Here is a 19,294-nt window from a genome sequence, read left to right as displayed (position 1 = left end):
TGATCCGCGCAGCTCCGCTCACCTCACCCCAAACCCACGCACAAGCCTGTTCCACATAACCAGGCAAATCCATCAGTCGGTCATCCGCAAATGCATCACCTGGACCAAGAGGTTTGTGCTAGAAAGCCATGCTTGGGGGGGGGGGGGGGGTGTGTCTCACACCCCCTGCATCCCACTAACTCCCAGCGGGAAGCTCCTAGCCCTTGGGGCTGCTCGCCTCCATCCCAGCATCGCTCCCCACCACCGGCATCCCGGCAGAGTCTTTCTCCGAGTGCTTTCGCTATGATAAGCGGAACTATTAGGCAAATTTGTTATTGACTGTTTCATATTAGACTACTTTTTTTGTACTTTCATGGCAACGCGACTAATAAAAATGCACTTTATCTTTCTGGATTTATGGGTTCGTAAAGCTGCTTTTGTGTACCTCAGGGAATCAGGGGATTAGAGCCGTATTAAACATCTCCAGTGAAAATGCCACTCAGGTGAAAAGAGGAGGGAAGGGGGAAATTCAAGGGCAAGGAATGAGCAGAAGCAAACTTGGCAAAAAATATGGTTTTAATATATTATCTAAAGAATAAAAACCTAATAAAAAAGTTATCGCCAGGCAGGAGGAATTCATAATGCCGCTGCTCGCGAATTCTGCCTGGGAACTTCCTCTGTAGATGAGAGTCATTAAGTAAAAGCGAGATACCAACACGCAGCCTACCTGGACGGGGAGGGAGGAAGGAAAAGGCAGGAGGGAACAGTGTCATTAGCACGAATCATTCTTCCCTCCACGAAGAAATGAATGTCTAGCAAAAGCAGGAGATATTTCCCATGCACTTTGGGGATGCAGGTTTGCATTGCTCCTGGTGGGGCTGGAGGAAGGACGACGGGAAGGGAGAGAAGGGATGGCATTGCAGAGCAATGACAAACGGCCTTGGGTATCACCGGTTTACTTGAAGTCTGCAGTCTTATCTCTGAAGTCTTGTCTTGTACAAGAGATAATTTTGCTATTGGAAATTATCATTTCATTCCAAATATTTAAGACTTTTGGCTAAAATGTCAAAATGAAATAAAACCTTTGCAGAAGTTAACAAAGTCATCCTTTCAATAAGCAATCACTTTCACTGGAAAGTCATCAATACTGAGTTATCTTCACAAAGCCTTTGAGTTCAGCCAAACTACTTTTCCACTCTGGTTAAGCGCCTCAAGCCTTGTCGCTGTGGCTGGTGATCTAATCGTCAGTCCAGAGGAGTTAGTTGGGATTTAATGTGGTACGAGAGCAGAATCCACAGCGCTCGCCACGAAGTGCTTTAGGATCTGTTACCGCCAGAGCTAAGCTACTAAGTTCTACTTTTCAAGGAGTTTTAGCTCAAGTAGTAAATTAGTATTTTTTTTCCCCAATCCACTTACATCCATCACTTCCAGGCCTGAACCTCTGGTGACGCAGACCCAACTCTCCCACACAAGTTGTCCCCCCTGGAGCAGAGATTACCTCTGTGTTTTGATGCTGCCTTTTCCCCTCCCTTTCCTTTGGCAACGAGCCTTTGGAGAAGTTGCCCACAATAAACACGCGCTTGATTTACAAACACCCCGCTCTGGAGACATCTGAAGAGAGGGGTATATATATCGCCGTAATTAATCCGCCGAGGGCACTAATGGCATAGGCAGTGCTGCTGGCATAAGTCAGTTGCTACTAAACAGCTTGTGTTATCTGAGGAACAAACGCATTTCACACCCAATAAACATCCCTGGTGATGAGCGCTGCTAAACAGACTGTAAATCTGCCCTCGCATCCCCGCACACACGTGGACAGGCACACGGGAGTGTTCCCTGAAGCACCCCTCCTCTTGAGCCAAACTTGGCATTTTTCTTCAGCTCTCCATCCAGGCAGGGACAGTTTTGCTGCAAACTCCTTCGGACAGGATCCGCCTCCATGGGTCAGTCTCAGTCACAGACTGCTTATCCCCAGCATACTGATAATTATGCATAAAGTCACGGCTTCACTGCCAGCACAGTGGCTGAAGCAGTCTGGATTTCTACAGCAACACTTTTTTTCCCAAAAAAATTCATGGCTAACCAGAAACAAGCACCATTTTATTTAAGCATCCCTGGATTCAGACTCCCGGAGGCTGCAAATGCCACTGCTTTGGTGCCAGGATAGTTTCCCAACCAGCAAGTGCATCAGCAGTGATTTGAGCCGAGCACCAGTCCAGGTTTCTCAAACACCACCCTCCTTTAAACATCTGCACGCACAGCTGGGTGCTCGCAGAGACTTCCAGCAGAGTCAAGCCAAGGCTCGGCAGGCCCTTTACAAACCCCAGCCAGACGCCTTCATTCAGCTCCACCTGAGAAACATCACCCCGCACTACAAAAGCTGTCCCCTCGAGCTGCGGGACACAGCAGGATCACCACCCCCGTCGTGCGCTGTGATCTCCCTGGGAGCTGCCGCTCCCGAGCCTGGAGAAAGCTCCCTCCTTTCTGTCTGTCTGAGACAGATCAAAACCAAAAGACCATATTATACTTAAAACCCATGATATAATAACAACGAGCTCTGTGATGATGAAAAGAGAAAACAATAATATGAAATACCAGGTGAAAAACATCCCGTCTCAGCTCGGTTTATATTACTTATGTTTATGACAGCCCTATCATACCAGCCACAATAAGATGAACGATAGGACAGATCAGTAAATATTATCTTCCTCCTGCAGAAAGAGAGAGAAAGTCCCAGAGGCGTTTAAGCAGTTTGCCAAGCCCAAAAAGCGACAAAATCTCATACAGGCTTTGCAAGAAGAGGTTCCCAGAGCCCCCACCGCATCCAGCTCCCCCACAACACGCACAGTTACAGCTCGGCGTTTTAGAGCACAAGAAATATAGGCTCAAGCAGTGGGTTGCAACAGCCATTTACATCGCTGCTCTCAAGTATTATTATTCCGTATTTTTTCTGTTCCTCTACTCCCTAACTATAAATTCCTCGTCTGTCCCACCCGTAAGAACCAGACGGCGCAAGGCAAGGACTCTTCCTCCATTGCTTCCAGGAGGGGCCAGATGTTGAAACACCTTTATTAAAGCTGATCCTAAAGTCTTTAGGTTAGAAATTGTGTCGTCTTATGTTTACGTCCAGTCTCGCCCCGATGGATTATTGTAAAGGAAAATTCAAAGTGGTGTGAGGCTCTGCGGTACTGAGTACCATCTGAGCTGGATCCTGCCTCTCCCTGCTGTGGGGAAGAGCCAGGCACGTTTCAGAGACCATATATATACACAGACACAAAACCTAGGGGATTAAAAATCACTAGGGTATTGATTTTCCTGTTTCAGGCCATAAAAAATACCTAGGATGGTTTCACATGCTGGGGAGAGAGGCAGACAAATGTCAAATGCAATGAGAAAAATTGGAATATGCAAATGATTTTCATCAACTATAGGCAATCAGCCATGTTGCTGCTCACGCCACAACTCTGCTCAACTTCCAGAATAGTTTTCTTGAGTCTCATTTTCTTTCCGCAATTACCTTTTCTTTCTAACAATCAGATACTTGCAAACAATCATCCAGAGGACTCGGGGAAGAGTTATACTAAATGCAGGATTGTAATAAAAAAGTTTCTTGTTAAACTATTACATTACCTTTCAGATACATACAATACCACTGAGAAAATTTTGAATTCAGCAACACACACATTCCAGGATTATACAAAATCAAATTTTGCTCTCCAGATTACCAGGGTATCACCAGACAGAAACCCTTGGTGTGTATGTACTAGTTTATAGCCCAATTACCTCGGTAATACCTTCTGCGGACGCACATTTAACTGTTTCGGAAGCCTCAAAGCTATACACGGTTACAACTCCACTAGGTAAAGACAATTCCGCTTGGGGATTTCAGTAGTGACGCGCATTTTAAGCACAACTCCTAAGTTTTCTCACCAGACGGACTTCCCCTGCGTTGCCAGGTAGGGGGGTTTTACTGATCATTATTTTAACTAACATCAAACCTATCGAAACAGCAGGCTGAATCCCTCCCTGTTGTAAAACACGCTTCAGTTCATCCCCAGCCACCCCTCTCCGCTTCGGTGGCATGACGTCGCTCGCCCCGAGCCTCCGCTGACCGACAGCCTCTGCTCAGCCCCGTCTCTCCCATCTCTTTTGGGTGATGCTTTCCCTGCCGTCTTCCCTTCGCTTTCCTTCCCCAAGCAGGCCAGAGAACGCTCCCACTATTGACTTTTAATCATGGGTCTTGAAAGCTTTATGCGAGTGTTAAACCTCTGTCAGTGCTAATAAAACCACGGAGCTGAAAATATTTGCCATTGGGAGGATGACTACGGAGAGAAGAACGAGGGAGGGAGAGCTGGGGAGACCCAAAGGACAACGTTCCGAAGGGAAGATAAAAACAATGGAAGCTGAGAGCTGGTTTTCTGTAACTGCCAGGGAATTCGCCTCCAATTTTCAGGAGAGACGGGAGGACTTCTGCCTCTGGAGTCTCCTCTGACAGCTTCGCAGGCAGCAGCAGAGGCTCCGCTGGTTTCTCCTGGATTAAAAGCGCTGCTGTTGCCTCCTGGAGATGCTTGAATAATTCTGTTTAGAGACGGTCTCCCTCAATGTCACATAACTTGCCCCTTCCTCCACTTCAAAAGAGAGAGGAGAGGGCAGGTCGCTGATTTTCACCAAACCCGCAGGATTTCTCCCTTGCAGAGGACGGCTGCCCACTGCTAACGCCCGCTGCCTGCTGGAGCCCTTTTTCTACGGAAACCGCTCTGCCTGCGCTCCGGTGACCCTTCCCAAAGCTGGCCGGGCACCAGGGCCTGCTTCCCTCCTGGCTCTGTGGGGGGTAAGGCTCTCAAACCTCAACAGCAACCTTCACCTTGAGATTTCAGCACATTAACAAATGCAAGGGGATGGCCACCACCGTGCAGAACGCCATCCCGAGGATTTCCAACCCAGAGCATTCCCCGGCTGCTGAGCAGAGCTCCTCCTCACAGGGCTGTAGTAGCAGCTACCACCAGGCGCAGCTCCCAACCTCAGCCCTAGCAGAAGAACTAGAGCTTCGTTACAACATGCTGCTCTTCAACTAAGTATTTGCCCGAATATCGACGGGGATTGGAAAGGGGAGGGGTAGTAGGAGCACCTGGGCTGCAACACTTAGATATTAATATGAAAAACGTCTTACTGATAACTTTTTCTCATTATTTCCGTGTTATTGTAATTTCATGCAAACTTCTCCTTTCCAACACCGCTTCTGACTGCCGCTACACTTGTTCTGAGCTGGATCTGCCCCCCAGCAATGCTAATAACGGCTTCCGGATCATTTTTACTCATTTCGTGTTTCACTCACAGTACTTCATGTGACTTATGTATCCCCCAAAGCTCATATTTCTATTTGAATTGCAGGGCAAGTAGTGGGTTTTAACATTCTGACTGCACACACATTCTCCTTTCCCTCAAAATGAAAGATCATTTGAACTTTGAATTGCATTAGCATGACATTTTTCTACTAAATTACCCTGGCTGCACTCGGTCTGAAAAGAAACAAACCCCTTTTAACTTTGTGTAGGTTATGCAGATGCCTAAACACTGGAGGCAACGCACAGGGGAGAGAAGAGGAAGGGAGAGGTCTGCAGCACCGCCGGGCATCCTCACCCCGGGAGACGCAAAGCCCATCTGCGAGTCCTCCAGATCTGAGCCAGGATCTACCCGATCCCTTTTTCCAGGACAGACTCGGAGCACCGAGGTCTGAACATCAGTCACGGACTCCTCAGCAGCCACACTTGACCACCACATTTTATATTACAAGACACTTTTCCACACCCAAACTGGCTCCTCTCAGGATGAATCTCCTGGCTCTGTAGACCTCTGCCTCTCACATTTACAGGCAATGCATTTCCATCTGAAGAGGAATTTAAAAACTATTAGTCAGGGAACACAGCAGATAGTAACTATAGCAATGCATCAATCACAGCATGGTAATTACACACCACCGGGTTGCCTGTAAAAGCTGATCTACCTGGCAGAAAATGGCAGTAATCAGCCTATTGGCAGCAGACAATACAGCATCATTTGTAATTCTTATGGCTGCATGTTCTTCATTTCACAGGGGCTGGATGCTAATCAATGAGTTGCCATAGTTACCTGACATCCCTAGCCATCAATACACAATGAGATGCAAGGAAATTAGAGGGGCTTTTAGTCACCACTGCTGGGGAGGAGTTGGGGGACCTGGCCGGCTTTAAACTCTGCTCCGCACTGTGCCGACGGGTTGGAAGCTCTGAGCTTGGGCAGATGGTTTGAACTCTGCTCTTGGCTTCTCCTCGATGACCGACGCAACGCAGAGCCAGGAGAAACCAACTTATGTTCTGAACAACACAGCCACCTCCCAGCCCCGGGCACTGAAGAGGGTCCCTGGAAGAGGTTGAGGGGTGGCAGACCCACAGCGCATCTCCACGGAAAGACAAGGGGCATCTCCCAACGGGGAGCAAGGCACCATCTCATGCCCATGAGTGCAGGCATGACAAACAAAGATTGAGGCTGGAAAATGGAGGAGAAGGCGGTGAGTTGACATTGCCAAGGTCACGCAAGGAACCTGCAGCAGAGCGCAGCACTGGCTGTGCGGTGAAAGGGGCAGAGGCTGCCCGCAGCGACTGCCAGCCCACGGGCTTGGCCAAGGTCAGAAAGCAGAACCTGTCCCGGTGTCAGAGATGTTTCATCCTAGTCATGCTTGTGTTCCCAGGAATAGCAAGGGTTTTTCGCTAATAACCTAATTACTTTAATATGCATCAGTATTAAAAAAAGAAAATGACATTTGATGTTTGCGAAATTTAAGTTAGTTATGAATCAATTTCCTAGATTGTTCTTATTAAAGTAATTAAATTACCTGTTGCATGATGTAATCTCTTGGGAAACCAGGAGAGTTTTTTCTCTCTGGGGGGTTTCGGGGAGTCACCGCTCTGGGGACCCAGCACCCAAGGGCACTGGTGGCCACGCAGCGGCAGGGCGAGGGGGTCGGGGGCTCCAGGCTTCGCAGCGAGCTCCAGGGAGTGACCTGCTCCGGTACAGCAGCTCGGCCCTTTTTAATTGAAGGGCCAGCTAAGCTTTTTCAAGAAAGCCTCTCAATAGCAGCTAGCCTTTTCTAAAGCCATCCAAGGATTACCATCTGCAGCATCGCCTTTGTGTTTCGTTTATAACCACATAAAAGGTAGGCTGAACCTCAAATGCTCATTCGGTTTGCCTCCATTCCTCCTTTGCTTGAATGCACAGGCACATCCACAACAATTTAAAAGATAAACGTCCACAGGGATTTCACAGACTGACCACGCCAGGTTTCATGGATGAAATGAGATAGGGCAGGACAGAAAAGGCACCGAGGGGCAGCCTGACTGCTGATTACAGGAGGACACAGGTTTTAAGACCAGCAGTTCCTGGCCCAGCACTGGAAGAATGCAAAGACCGATGTCCAGAGCAGATTGCAGGAGTAAAGAGCTAAAGTATTTTTAATTACACTCTGGTTTTAGGATTGATGCTCCCCCTTTCTGTGCCATCACTTCGCAGCTAATGTGGAATATGAGATCCAAGGAGCTGCTACCGACAGGCAGGAGAAAACCAGACAAAGCCCAGCACAGGGTGTTGCTGCTTTATAATCATCCAACCCAAACTATTCACATGCAAAATGCATGAGCTCCATTTATTAGTGGTGCCGTTCTCAGGTGGCTCTCAGCAGGCCCCTTGGCATGGAATGAGGTTTGTTGATGTGAAATAACACACACTGTAAACACATTTTAGTATGCATGAGGAGTAGGACCAAAACTAGTCAAGGAGGAGGCCAGGACGGATGGAGGAGGTTGGCCAGCCCTTCCCGTATAGCCTCAGCCACCAGATACTCAACCACTCCTCTCTGCCTCTTTCCAGGTACCGGCTCTCCCTTGAGAGGCTGTGGACATCAAGGCTCTCCAATTCCCCTGGCTTAAGTAGAGCCACTCAACTGCCGAGTGGTTCAAAATGGGGCTTTTCCTCCCCCCCTTACAGCAGGACATTCCCATGGGAACATAGGTCCCAGATTGTCAAAACACTACAAAAACCACCAAGCAACATGGAAAAGCATAGCCACAGCCATGCAGGATCTCAACACCAGCCCTGTTCACCCACCACCACCCAGCCCATTCCTTCAGTCCCTGCCCAGGACCACTTTCATCCTATTCCCCAGGCCCCGAGGCGTTTTCCCCCTCAGTTCTCCCCAGGGAAGACCCCGGTGGGGCCATCCTGCCCCGTCCCAGCACCCTCCCCCGGGCTGACCCCCACACACATTTCAAAAGCACCCAAGTCCCTTGCACATTTGGAAGGGAAACAGCTTCTTCCTTACTGCTCTGGTCTTGTTTCATTGCTGTTATTCTTTTAGAGTGAGAATTGGGGGGAGAAAAAAAAAAAGGGAGAGTGGCATTAGGGATGCTTGCAAACAGCACCAGCAGCCTCTTGTGGGCAAGGCGAGTCCTGCAGCTGCGAGCACCCAAACCTTGAGCCCTGGGCTGCAGGTGCTTGTGCAAGTTGTCTCGTTGCTCACTCGAACAGGGAGCAAACGCTTGGGTAAGGAAATGCAGCACAATCTGGCCCTCAGCTCTCCCTCCTTCAAGTTCTAAAAATAAAAGGAAAAGGAAACACCTATCCAGGGGCAAGGTGCCACAGTCCATGCTCACGTCTGGAGTCTCGCCTCAATAAACCCTTTAAGACCAAACTCACCACCCCTGACTACATCAGGTTTCTGCTCAGTGCATTGCTCTGCTAACAGAATTAACCAGGAATTACATGTAAAAGACATTCTGACAAAATTACCTTGTGACTAAGCGATTAAATCAGCTTTCTCTACCTCTTGCGCTGTCTAGGCTGAGTACTGACTTCAAGTCACACTCTGCATAGATAAGCCAGACCTTATCTTGTCAGCAATCCTGTTTTCTCCTCCAGCGTCTCCCACTCAGGCAAGGCACAGCCGTGATTTTATCTCACAGTACACAACAAGGACCACTCAAACCAGATGCCACTCAGCTTGCTCCAGGCTAAACTGGGATTTACTTAGAACACTGTCTTTAACCTGCTGCCACTTGATAAACACAGCATAGATATAGGAGACGGCCCACAAGTACAGTAGGGACTGAGTAGACGAGAAGGGGGAAAATATTTTGCCCAAGACCATCCAAACCCAAGAGCTGTGCCAAAGCCAGCAGCATAATCCTCTCAGCTCACAGCAAGCGCAAAATTGCTAAATCCCACTCCCTCCCCAGCAAAATCCTGCCTGTCCCCACCTCTACAACCCCACATAATCATCTTTTCAGCTTCCAAACACAGCTTTTTAAGTAAGATGGACCCTCTCAAGAGGATACAAATCTTTACCGCAGGATGAGCAATAATTAGAGTTTTTATGGAAAGGCTCGAGATGACTGGAGCCGATGGAACATCCATCCCAAAGCAGCTCTGCCAGGGAGCCACAGAGCCTGGGCAGCACCAGCTCCTCCACACCAGCACCAGTGCCCCCCCAAACCCCCCCATCAGCCCCTCCTCACACAAGGTACCAGCCTTTTACCAGGCTTCCAGCAAAAAATCTCAGCTCTGCCCCCTCCCAGGGTTGTCTCTCCATGAACCAGCTGGCTGCACAGAGTTGCCAAGCGCAAGTAAACGGGGCAAACTACCCATCCTGCTCCAGAAACATCACAGCCCCTGGTGCTTTTCAGAAACAAGCAGTCCCCTGAGCAGGGAAAACAACAGACCCTTTTGCAAGAGGCATTTTGTATTGCAAATCCTCCCTCAGCTCCAAAAGGTGGAGAGCACCAGGCTACAGGCCAGACTGCAACCACCACCTGCAACACAGCTGCACCGCATCTCCCTTCCCCACGCTTGGGGGAGCATGCAGAAAGCCAGGAAAAAGGTTCACATCTTTATTTCTGTTTTCTTTTTTCCTCTGGGCTGTTAATTCCCAACCAGAGAACAACACCCACACACTCAGGTGGCTCTGCATCTGGGGACCACTCTGTCCTGCCTTCACAGGAGGAACAACAGCAAAGTCCCACCCATGCCTGCCCTAACCCGGCCAGGTAACAACCCCAGCAACAGCACAGACCGCCCAGTAGCACGCACACTTACCTCTGCCGCTTTCCCACCTGCAGCCAAACCCCCTGTGCTCCCCAGGAGCCCTCTTATGGGTGTCAGCCCACCCGTTTGCACCACCCCTGGGTGCTCCCCAGGTGCCAGGAATTCCCTAATTGCCCTCTGCTCCCAATTAACCCTTTCGGTTCTGCCGGCTCTGCTTTTGTGGGCATCCCCCATCTCCCAAAAACCAGCTCTTACGCACCTGAGCCCTGGGTTGAGAGGCCCGTTGCTGCTGCAACTGCTGGGGTGGGCTCTTGGGGTAAAAAATGGCATTTCCTTACAAGCTCTTGAGCCTCGAGACTGGTACCTGGGCACGGTTATCGTCGGTAGAAGTGCAAATCCAGGAGGTTCGTGTCGGGACTGAGCTGAGATGGAGCCGGCAGAGCTGCCGATGGGTCACTGGGCTGTTTGCAGCAGAGGCAGCTCTCCTGGCTGCCCAGGGAAGGATGGGGAAAGTGTCAGTCTCCTGCTTCCCCTGACTAGGCTTGGCTTAAATCAGCTTGAAACTGGTTTAAACTACTCTGGAGAAAAAGCAGAGAAAAATAGCTGCTTCGGGTTTTGCCCTGATTTAGCGAAACCAGTTTATACCTGTGTTTATGCAGGCCCCACTTCAATAAATCCCTGGCTTAGCGCTTGCGTTTATAAGTGATTTACGTTTATTTAAGGGCTTCGAATTTGCAAGAGTGCAGCCAAATCGGTATTTCACACCGAGGCAAAATAAATAAACAAATGGTGGAGACAAGTTCTTGGCCCCCACTGAAGCTGATTTCACGTGCGCTGCTGGCTCCAGCTCCTCCCCAAAAGCAGCACGGGGGGCTCTCACGCCGAACTACGCTGCATCCCCCAAACCGTCCCCGTGGGGCCTTTTAACCCAGTTTAAACATCTTGTATTTGAGTTGGGATAAAACTTCGTTAGGAAAGCTCTCCTCTCAGCTCAGCGGTGGATGCTCCCTGCTCCACAGGGCTGGTTTCTATCTCGTCGCCATAAACACGTCACCCTGCGCAGGGAGCTGGGGTTCACCGATGCCCCAAAACTGCTGAGAGCCCCCCGGGAGCCTCAGCAACAGCGGGGTGTGGGGTCCAACCGTGGGCACAGGCAAGGGTAAATGCAAGGGGGTTTTGCATGCACCAAATTAACAGATCACCCGTTCCCCTTGCACGATGACTGCTACGGCCTCGTCTCTGCTCAGGTCTGAGGAGTCCTGAACCGTGACTGTACTGGAGCAGAGACAAGGGCTGAGTCACGATTTAGAAAAAAACCCACTTCCCTAAAAATACTTCCTGGCATCTTTTCGCGGTCTCCTGCCCTGTACAAACACCATGATTCTCTCTAGTGTGTGGCAAAATAACCCCACGTGCTCCAGTCCCGACCCAAAACTCAGCCTGGGACGCATCAAAGCATCATTTTTGGGAAGGGATCCCTGCAGCAGCCGTGTCCAGCGCAGCTCCCCTCCCCGTGGCAGTGCAGCTCCCCTCTTCCAGCCCAGCTGGGTCCCCCCAGGGCAGACCCCACCACCCCCCCCCAGGCTGCTGGGTGCCCTCGGCTCTGCTCATCCTCCAACAGAGAGACCGATGGCTCCACAGGGAACAGTCCACCGAGCCCCGACCGGTCCCTCCCGCTGCTCTAATTGCATATCTGCGAGGTGGAGAGCTGATGTAACCACAGCCCTGGCACGCTATAAAAGCACATAAAGAAACGTATGTGATCATTATGCAAAGGACTCGCTCCTTTATGGGGTTTGGATTATAGTTTATAATATATGAAGCTAAACTGCGAAGCGCATTTGGTTTTTATGGGTGCCATAAACACAAGCAGCAGCGCGCCTGGGAAAGAGCGGCCGGGCCAGGCGGCAGCACGAGGGGCATCATGTCCCCGTCGGGATGCGGAGCAAATGGCACCGTGTGAACCCAAACCCGGGGACCTCGTCCAACCCCCTCTGCTGCTGCAGACATCATGCCACAGCGTGGGGTGCCGGGGCCCCTGGGCAGCAGCATCCCCTTCCCGCAACTCCGGCTCAGCCCCAATCCCCAGGGGACCGTGAGAGCAACACGTCCCACTGCCATCCCATGTGCAGAGCAAAGGAGCAGGAGGAGAAGGGGAGACACTTCCCTGCTTGTCTTTTTTTGGGGGAAATATTCCCCAGTGCGTGGTTCACACGTGCCCAGGAGGCTGGAGAACCCTTGAGCTACGGGAGGTGGGGGGGGGGGGGGGTGATGGAGGTGTCAGCCCCGCCACGCTCACCGGCTTGGCTGCAAACCTCATCTTTTATTGTGGTAATTGCCAATGCTTCCACCGCCGTGAAAATCAAATTACTCCGTGCGGAGATAAGGCCAAGGCCCAGCCCCCCAGCGGGGAGGAAGGGATAGGGGGAAAGGAGCCGTACGGCAGCTTTTTATCGCAGGGATGCAGAGGAGAAAGGGATGGGGAATTTAAGGAGACTGGTTGGAGATTTAGGTGATTTTTTTGCAGCCTGCAGAGTGGGGCATTACTGGTGGGGAAAAGGAAAAGGGCCTGACCGGTGGAAGGGCATAATCATTTTTTTCCTTGTCTTTGCTCAAGCTCTGTCACCCCCATTTCCTCCAAAAGAAACGTTGTCACCCTGAGCCCAGTCTGAACCCCAGGCTGCATTTCTCCCTTCTCCCCGAGCCAGGGCACATTTGGGGTCTGGGGTGCAGACTGGGGCGGGTGTGGGGTCCAGGACACAGGCTGGGGCTGCACTGGCAGCGTAGGGAAAAGCATCTCTCAGCATCCTGCTTCGTTCCAAGTCACAAAACCATCCAGCTCTCCGTTGCCTGATGTGGCACAGCATCACCCCCAAAAACTCCCCCAGCTACCCCCCATCTCGTGCCGGGTGCGGAGCTCTGCACACCTCTGGAGCTGGCTGCACTTCAGGCCTGGAAGGGTTTCATAAATATTTAAGCAAAATGCTTTCAGCATGATACGTGTACAGTGTGTGCTACTTACACCGAGCACCGAAACTGAAACATGTAGGGATAACTGTGTGGGTACCACGGTCACCCTCCGGAGCTGGGCTGTCCCCAGCTGGGTTAATGATCATTGCTTTGCCCCGGCCACAAATGGGGAATTTTTAATTTAAACAGCCCCTTGGAAAAGCAGGCACATATGTCTGCTCATGGAGAAATCAGCCGGCTGCTGACACGAGTTGCTCAATGATTCCCCGTGGGAGAGTCATCTCCGGTGAAAGGGATTTGAAAACACAACACGGGTGTTTCACATGCGGCTGCTCGACAGCTTCGACCCCCCCCCCCCCAGACCGCTGCCCCTTCCCTTGTCCTCCCCGATGTCCTCCCCTCGCGCAGCCCGAGGACCAGGCTGTCTCAGCCACCTCCTTCCCTGCGCAGCCAGATCCCAAACATCCGAAGGGAGAAGGGGAGAAGCCGGCGCAGCCTGTGCGATGCCGTCACCCGTGGGTGCAGCCCCCCATGGCACAGCCCGCTCCCCAGCTCCGGTGCCCCCTGGGGAGCAGCCCCTTGTGCTGCCCCTTCACTCCCCTCTCCTGGGAAGCCCTGCCTGAGGCCAGGCTTTGCCCTGAACACCTCCACCCTTGGGTGCCCACAGCAAAGGGAGCCCAGCCCTTGGCATCCAGGTCCCTTCGAAGCCCTTAGCCTTTCCCGACAGCCCTGACAACAGGAGCATCTTGGCCTGATCAGAGGGAAACTTTGCTCTGGAAGAGAGTGGAAGAGCCCCAAAAGCTTTGCTCTGAAGGGTGATGTAACCACATTTCCCTCCTCAAAGATCCGGGATGAATTATTTAGACCTGTAGTGCAGCAGCTCTGCTGAATTATTTAGGGGGATTTGGATTTGTAGGCCAATGAAGCAGAAGCAAACTGAGCTGAGCAGCACATTGAACAGTCCCAAGAGAAAGCTGAGCCCTTTTCCCTCTTCTTTTCCCCCTGGTAAGCCGTAAAAAAACCAGCCTGTACAATATTCGGGGTGAGTCCTGGGAGCGAGGCAGGCAGAGTCAGACAAACTGCTTTTTCCAGCAGAATATTTTTGCTGCCTAACTGGTTACTGGCGTGTGTGCAGGGCTGGGAGATAAGCATTGCATAACCCAGTGAGTAATGCTGAGGAGGAGGGGAAGAGCAGGAGGAAAAGGCTGCAAGAGGGAAAAAAACCCCTCTGCTCCTCTCTACCCGGTGAGAAACCCCGCCTGAGCTCCAGGGTCGGGACGGCACAGGGGCTTGGGGTACTTCAGCTTCGCAGCTGGTTTCTGTTTCTGCCCCCAGATGCGGTGCCCAGCTCCAGCTCCTGCCTGCAGGATTGCCCGCTCGCCGTCCCCACCTTCGCCCACCGAGATACCGTCCGTCACCTCCCTCCGCAAACCATAAGCAGGGTTTGGAGCGCACGGTGCTCTGCAAGATAACACATCTGAGGGTCTGTGCACACCTGCCTTTTGTCTGGAGTGCCCGGAGGAGCCAAATTTTCCAGCTTCTCTTTCTGGCCCTGAGGACTAGAAACTGTGTTTACTATCAGAGCTCACATAATGAAATGACGCCAGGATGAGGCTTTAGAAGAATTCCCGGTTGCATGAGATCTGGACTAGGCGAGCAAGACTTTGCGGTGTGACCAGGATGTCCAGCTAACAGATACCCAGATAAGCATCACAGTTCAATACCGAGAACCAGGCGGCAACTTATCGCTGTTTTGCAACTCCGCCGGGCAGAGGAAGCTGCTTTGTTGAACTGCGAAAGCGAACTTTGCTCTGAGGCTCTGGGGATGTAGTCTGGGCTTGTCTCTAGTTTAGCATCAAGCAAAGGAAGAGGCTGAAGAGCTACCAAGGAGCTGAGATGTGCTCTCATCTTTAACTGTAATGGGAAAAGAGCGGATGAATCCCAGAAATGGAAGAGGAAATTTCCCTCTGCCTTTATAAGCTCGGATGTGATACGTTTTTCTCATGACCTCTCGGGGGGGTTTTGCTGCTGAACTGGCTGGGATTGAAACCAGGGCTGCTGGTCACTTCTTGGGGCTCCAGGGAAGGGAGCTGAAAGCAAAGTCTGGTCTAAGTAGGCTCAAACTCACCAAGTGAAAGTGTGCTGCTAGGCTGGGAAAGCCACGTGGAGTTTACTTGCCATTCCAGCTTTGACTGGCTTTATTTTATTTAAATTACAGAGAGCGCAGAGGAGTGCTGACAAGTGTCGCGTGGGTGCCGCGTCGCTTCGCTTAAACCCCGTCGGGAAGGGTATGGTCGGAGGGGATTAGCTGGATGGATTCTCCCCTCCGCCTCAACCAAAACAAGAACTATCCCCAGCCCTGGCTGGAAATCGCTTTGTGTAGCACAATGAGGACAATATCACGGGCACGTCAGGGACATCAGCTGGTGGCTTGGCCGCAGCGGGGCTCAGCTGATTAATATGCATCACGCCCTGCACAACGGCCTCGCAAAGCTTAAAGCAAAGCCCGCATGACACGTAAGTAGCCACCACCAGCATCAGCCGAGATCCTCCTTGGCCGCATACATAAGCTCCTCTCTCGCTATCTTGCAGATCACTGCCGCAGGGTTTACCCGCCGACAGGATGGATGGCTGAGGCGGCTTCTTTTCTATTCTGCCAGATCGCCCGTGTGAGCACGCACACGTCCCTGCAGCTCCGCCGCAATTATGCCGAGCAGGTTCGCGGGCTAATTGTCATTTGTAATCCACCTGCCCAGCCGAAATGATCAAACACCAAACACTCATCCTTCTCCGCTGCATTTCATCTCCAAATCCCCGGGCAGGGCCAAGCACAGCACTTCCCCGCAGCAGAGCGTGCGCACTTCCAGGGAGGTGAACCTACTGCGGGGATGCATTTTCAGCTTAGGGTTTGCGAAGGGGCTGGTTTTCAGGGGGGGATGAGGGCTGATGTTCCCAAGCGCTCAGCAATCCCAAGGGCGTACCCCAGCCCTGAACCCCCGAGTCCCCGCTCTGTCACCTATGGAAAGGCCCGGACTTTGGGCAGCCCCCGGCAGCGCTCTCCAGCTTTACCTGCTGCCACTTTCTCCCCGCTCGGAGGGGAAATACCCGGCCATACGGTTTTGGGAAGCAAAGCAGGGCATGTGCGGGCACAGCACCTCTACCCCCGCATCGGGGTGGCCGTGAGACCCCCCTGTGCTGGGGCGCAGCCTGCCCACCCTGCCCGGCTGCCGGCCCCCCGCGCCAGGGATGCTTGGCTCCCTGTCCAGTGCCTGTATTGCTATTCATATGCAAAAACCAAGGTGCTATTTATTATACCGGCATCCTCATCCTGTTCCTCTGAGTACCATCTGAGCCCTCCAACCCTCCGGAGCATTTTGCGGGTTCATTTCCTTTTCCCAGGCTTGCCTTACTCTTCCAATATTGCTTCATAGCTCTGTAGGGGAAAAAGTCATTAAATACACCTACTTCTTGCTTTTATCACTGATCTTATTATCTTGTAATTCCCTTATGGAGCAGTAAATTAGTATGAACTAAGTTATATCCAATTTCAATGGATTTGTAAATAATTTGTTAGCAAAAAAGAGAGGGAAAAAAAATCCTGTCTTTGTCATTTCTGCTTATCCTTTATACTAAAATATAAGGGAGAAGGGAGCCTTATTCAATCTATCCATGCAAATCCACTTAGGGCTGTATCCAGGATGACTACGCTAGGTGATTAAGACAGACCAGTATCAAGTGGAAGGGATCAGCCACTGACTCACTCACCCACTACCTGCGTCGGCCCTGGCGCTGCCAGCAGCAGCCGGAGGTGCCAGACTCCAGCGAGGCGGGTGAGCATCTCATCCACTCCCTGCCCAAATTTCCCCCGAGGAAACAAGTCGCTGGTATTTCATCGCTTGTTTGCAGTGAGGGTGCAAAAAGTGAATTGATTTTTTTTTTTTTTGGTTGGATGTTGTTGGAGGGATTTTTAATCTCTCCGTTAATGAAGACGGGGGACAGGGCCATGTTTGCAGGGAGGTCTTTCACCAGGGCTCAGCTCCCAGCATCGGGGAAATCCAAGCTTCACGCTGCGCTGGCAGGACAGCCCCCCCACCCAGGGGCTGGGTGTTCACCCCGCGCTCCTCAATAACCCAAATCTCCGTGAGGGCCCTTTGCTATTACTCTCCAGGGCTCCCTTGCCCTGGGAAAGCTTCCAGGTGACTGGGGGAGGTGAGGCAACACCACGTAGTCAGACTCGTTTGCGGGGGCGAGGACACGGCAGACGGGGCGAGTGCTGACATGAACGGGACGGATGAGCCGGGGAGGACGAGTTTCAGCCCAGGAGCAGCCGCTCCAGCAAGAGGCCAACGGGGCGGACAGCAGCCCCTCCGCAGCCAGCCGGGACGGCCAGGGGACAGAGCGGGGCTGCGGCCCCCCCCACCACCACCCTGTACCCCCCATGATGGTTGAACTCCTGAGCTCCTGGCTGCAAAATCTGTCCAAGTCAGGATGATTCCTGAAAAGCTGCAGATACGACCGCTGGCCCATCTGGTACAAATAACTTCTTGGCTTTGCTGTCTTGTTTTGTTATGACTTACTATAGAAACATGAAGCTCCGCTTGACTGAAAATGAATCATAATTTTTTTTTGTGCCTTTTCCCCTTGAGTGAAATCCTGCTAAACCATTCCTCTGAGCTCACATAAATGCACTTTCTTCTTCTCCGTCTTCTCCGTCTTCTTCTACTTCTTCCTATTCTTCTTCCTCTTCCTCTCTTCAGGTTTTAGGTCCGAAAATAGCAAATTCCAGCTGACTGCTTTCAAGGCAACGAGGCACCCGCAGGATTGTGGGAGCGTTGCTCAAATCAGCAGAGAAACCAACTAAGCTGCCAGGAAACAATATTAAAAAAAGCAGGGGGGTGGATCTCGTCTGCCGAGCGCCAGCTCCATAAATCAAAGCCCTGCGGTTTGTGCAGAGCTAAAACCTCGCTTCTCCCGTGCTCCACCCCGGCGTAACTATTTTTGCTCGGTGTCAAATGCTCTGATAGTGGGAGCCGAGGGCTGGGATTCGGGTGCACGCCGGCAGAAGGCAGGGCAGCAGCAGACCTCGCTGCCCCGGTTCACATCGCCTGGCTGTTCACAGGGCGCCGGCCAGGCTCCCTCAGTGGGAAAAAAAACAATTCCCGGCACCGAGCCCCAGCCACTCTCCTTGAGTCGTGCCAAGGGCTGGCAACCGTGGCGTGACCGCCACAGGACGCGAGCCCGGTCCCATGGGGACCCACCAGCTGATGGGTGCACAGACCAGTTTGAGACTGGTTTAGTCCCTGTCCCTGAGGACCTGCAGTCCTCTCGTTCCTGCAGGTCCTGCTGAGCCCACCTGCCTCTCCCTGTGCGGCTGCTGGGGCTCCGTGAGTGTGCGCAGGGATGTGCACATTCACGCTGTACCCAGGAAGGTTTCCCGCACCGACTTTGGGAAGGGAACGGCTGCAGCTCTCCTGCCTTACAGCCAGACACCCACCGTGATGTGCCAGCTTATGCTGGGGCTCCCGTCTCCCCTGACCCCCCCGTCCCTGCTCCATCTCAGTGCTGAGAGGGGCAGGAGCCGACACAGGGCTCGGGGAGCCGCCAGCCGCTCCCCGGCACGGCGCAGGTGTGTGCCGGAGCTTCCCTCGCCGCATACCTGACCGGGACGCAGTCATGCAAGCACCGTGCACGGGGCAAGTCCAGATGTGCTGCCAGCCACCCAGCGAATTCCTGAGCGCTGCGTCAGCTGTCGATGGCAAACAGGCCTGCTCAGCGCGCAGGCAGGAAACCTGCCTCCGTGTAGGAAGAGATTAACGACTAGGTGAGGAAGAAGGAGGCAAACAGATTTCCCCAGGGGCAGATGTACAGGGAGGGAAGGGATGTGGGAACATAACTGCACCTCTAACCTGGCTCCAGCTTACTGGGGAGCAGCGGGACGCACTGAACGCTGCTCGGTGCTTGGAAAGTTACAGTGTGCATGAGTACCCGCTTGGCTTCCTCCTGGTATTGGGAAAATCAGATCCGCACAGGCAGGATGGGCCTTACCTGTGGACAAGCGCAGCCTGCTTGGGCTACAGAAATCGATACCAGGGCCCCAGCCTGGGTCACTTCAGGAAGGTGATTTAGCAGAGATGCTCAGGTTTTTTATCTTACAGCATCCCTCCCCACTGTTCAGCACTAAAGGCGAGGCCAGGGGAGGTCAGGAGGCTGGTTCCCCCACATCTGCACCTCGGCACACCAATTCCCAGCCCCACAGGAGGTCCTCAGCCCGTGG

At 52.2% G+C, this 19,294-nt stretch overlaps 1 long non-coding RNA gene across 1 annotated transcript in view; it reads right to left on the bottom strand.

Moving 5' to 3' along the window:
- The window catches only part of LOC142598266 (uncharacterized), a 128,166-nt gene extending 114,934 nt beyond the window's left edge, over nucleotides 1–13,232 (bottom strand). The window contains exons 1-2 of the long non-coding RNA XR_012832554.1: nucleotides 13,073–13,232; nucleotides 10,310–10,628 (exon numbers count right to left, since the gene is read on the bottom strand). This is a non-coding gene — a long non-coding RNA (uncharacterized LOC142598266). The remainder of the gene's footprint in view (nucleotides 1–10,309; nucleotides 10,629–13,072) is intronic.
- Between the last annotated feature and the right edge of the window lie 6,062 nt (nucleotides 13,233–19,294).

The sequence above is a fragment of the Balearica regulorum genome, chromosome 27, assembly GCF_011004875.1.
Source record: "Balearica regulorum gibbericeps isolate bBalReg1 chromosome 27, bBalReg1.pri, whole genome shotgun sequence".
NCBI lineage: Eukaryota > Metazoa > Chordata > Aves > Gruiformes > Gruidae > Balearica > Balearica regulorum.
This window is presented reverse-complemented; position numbering and strand designations above follow the sequence as displayed.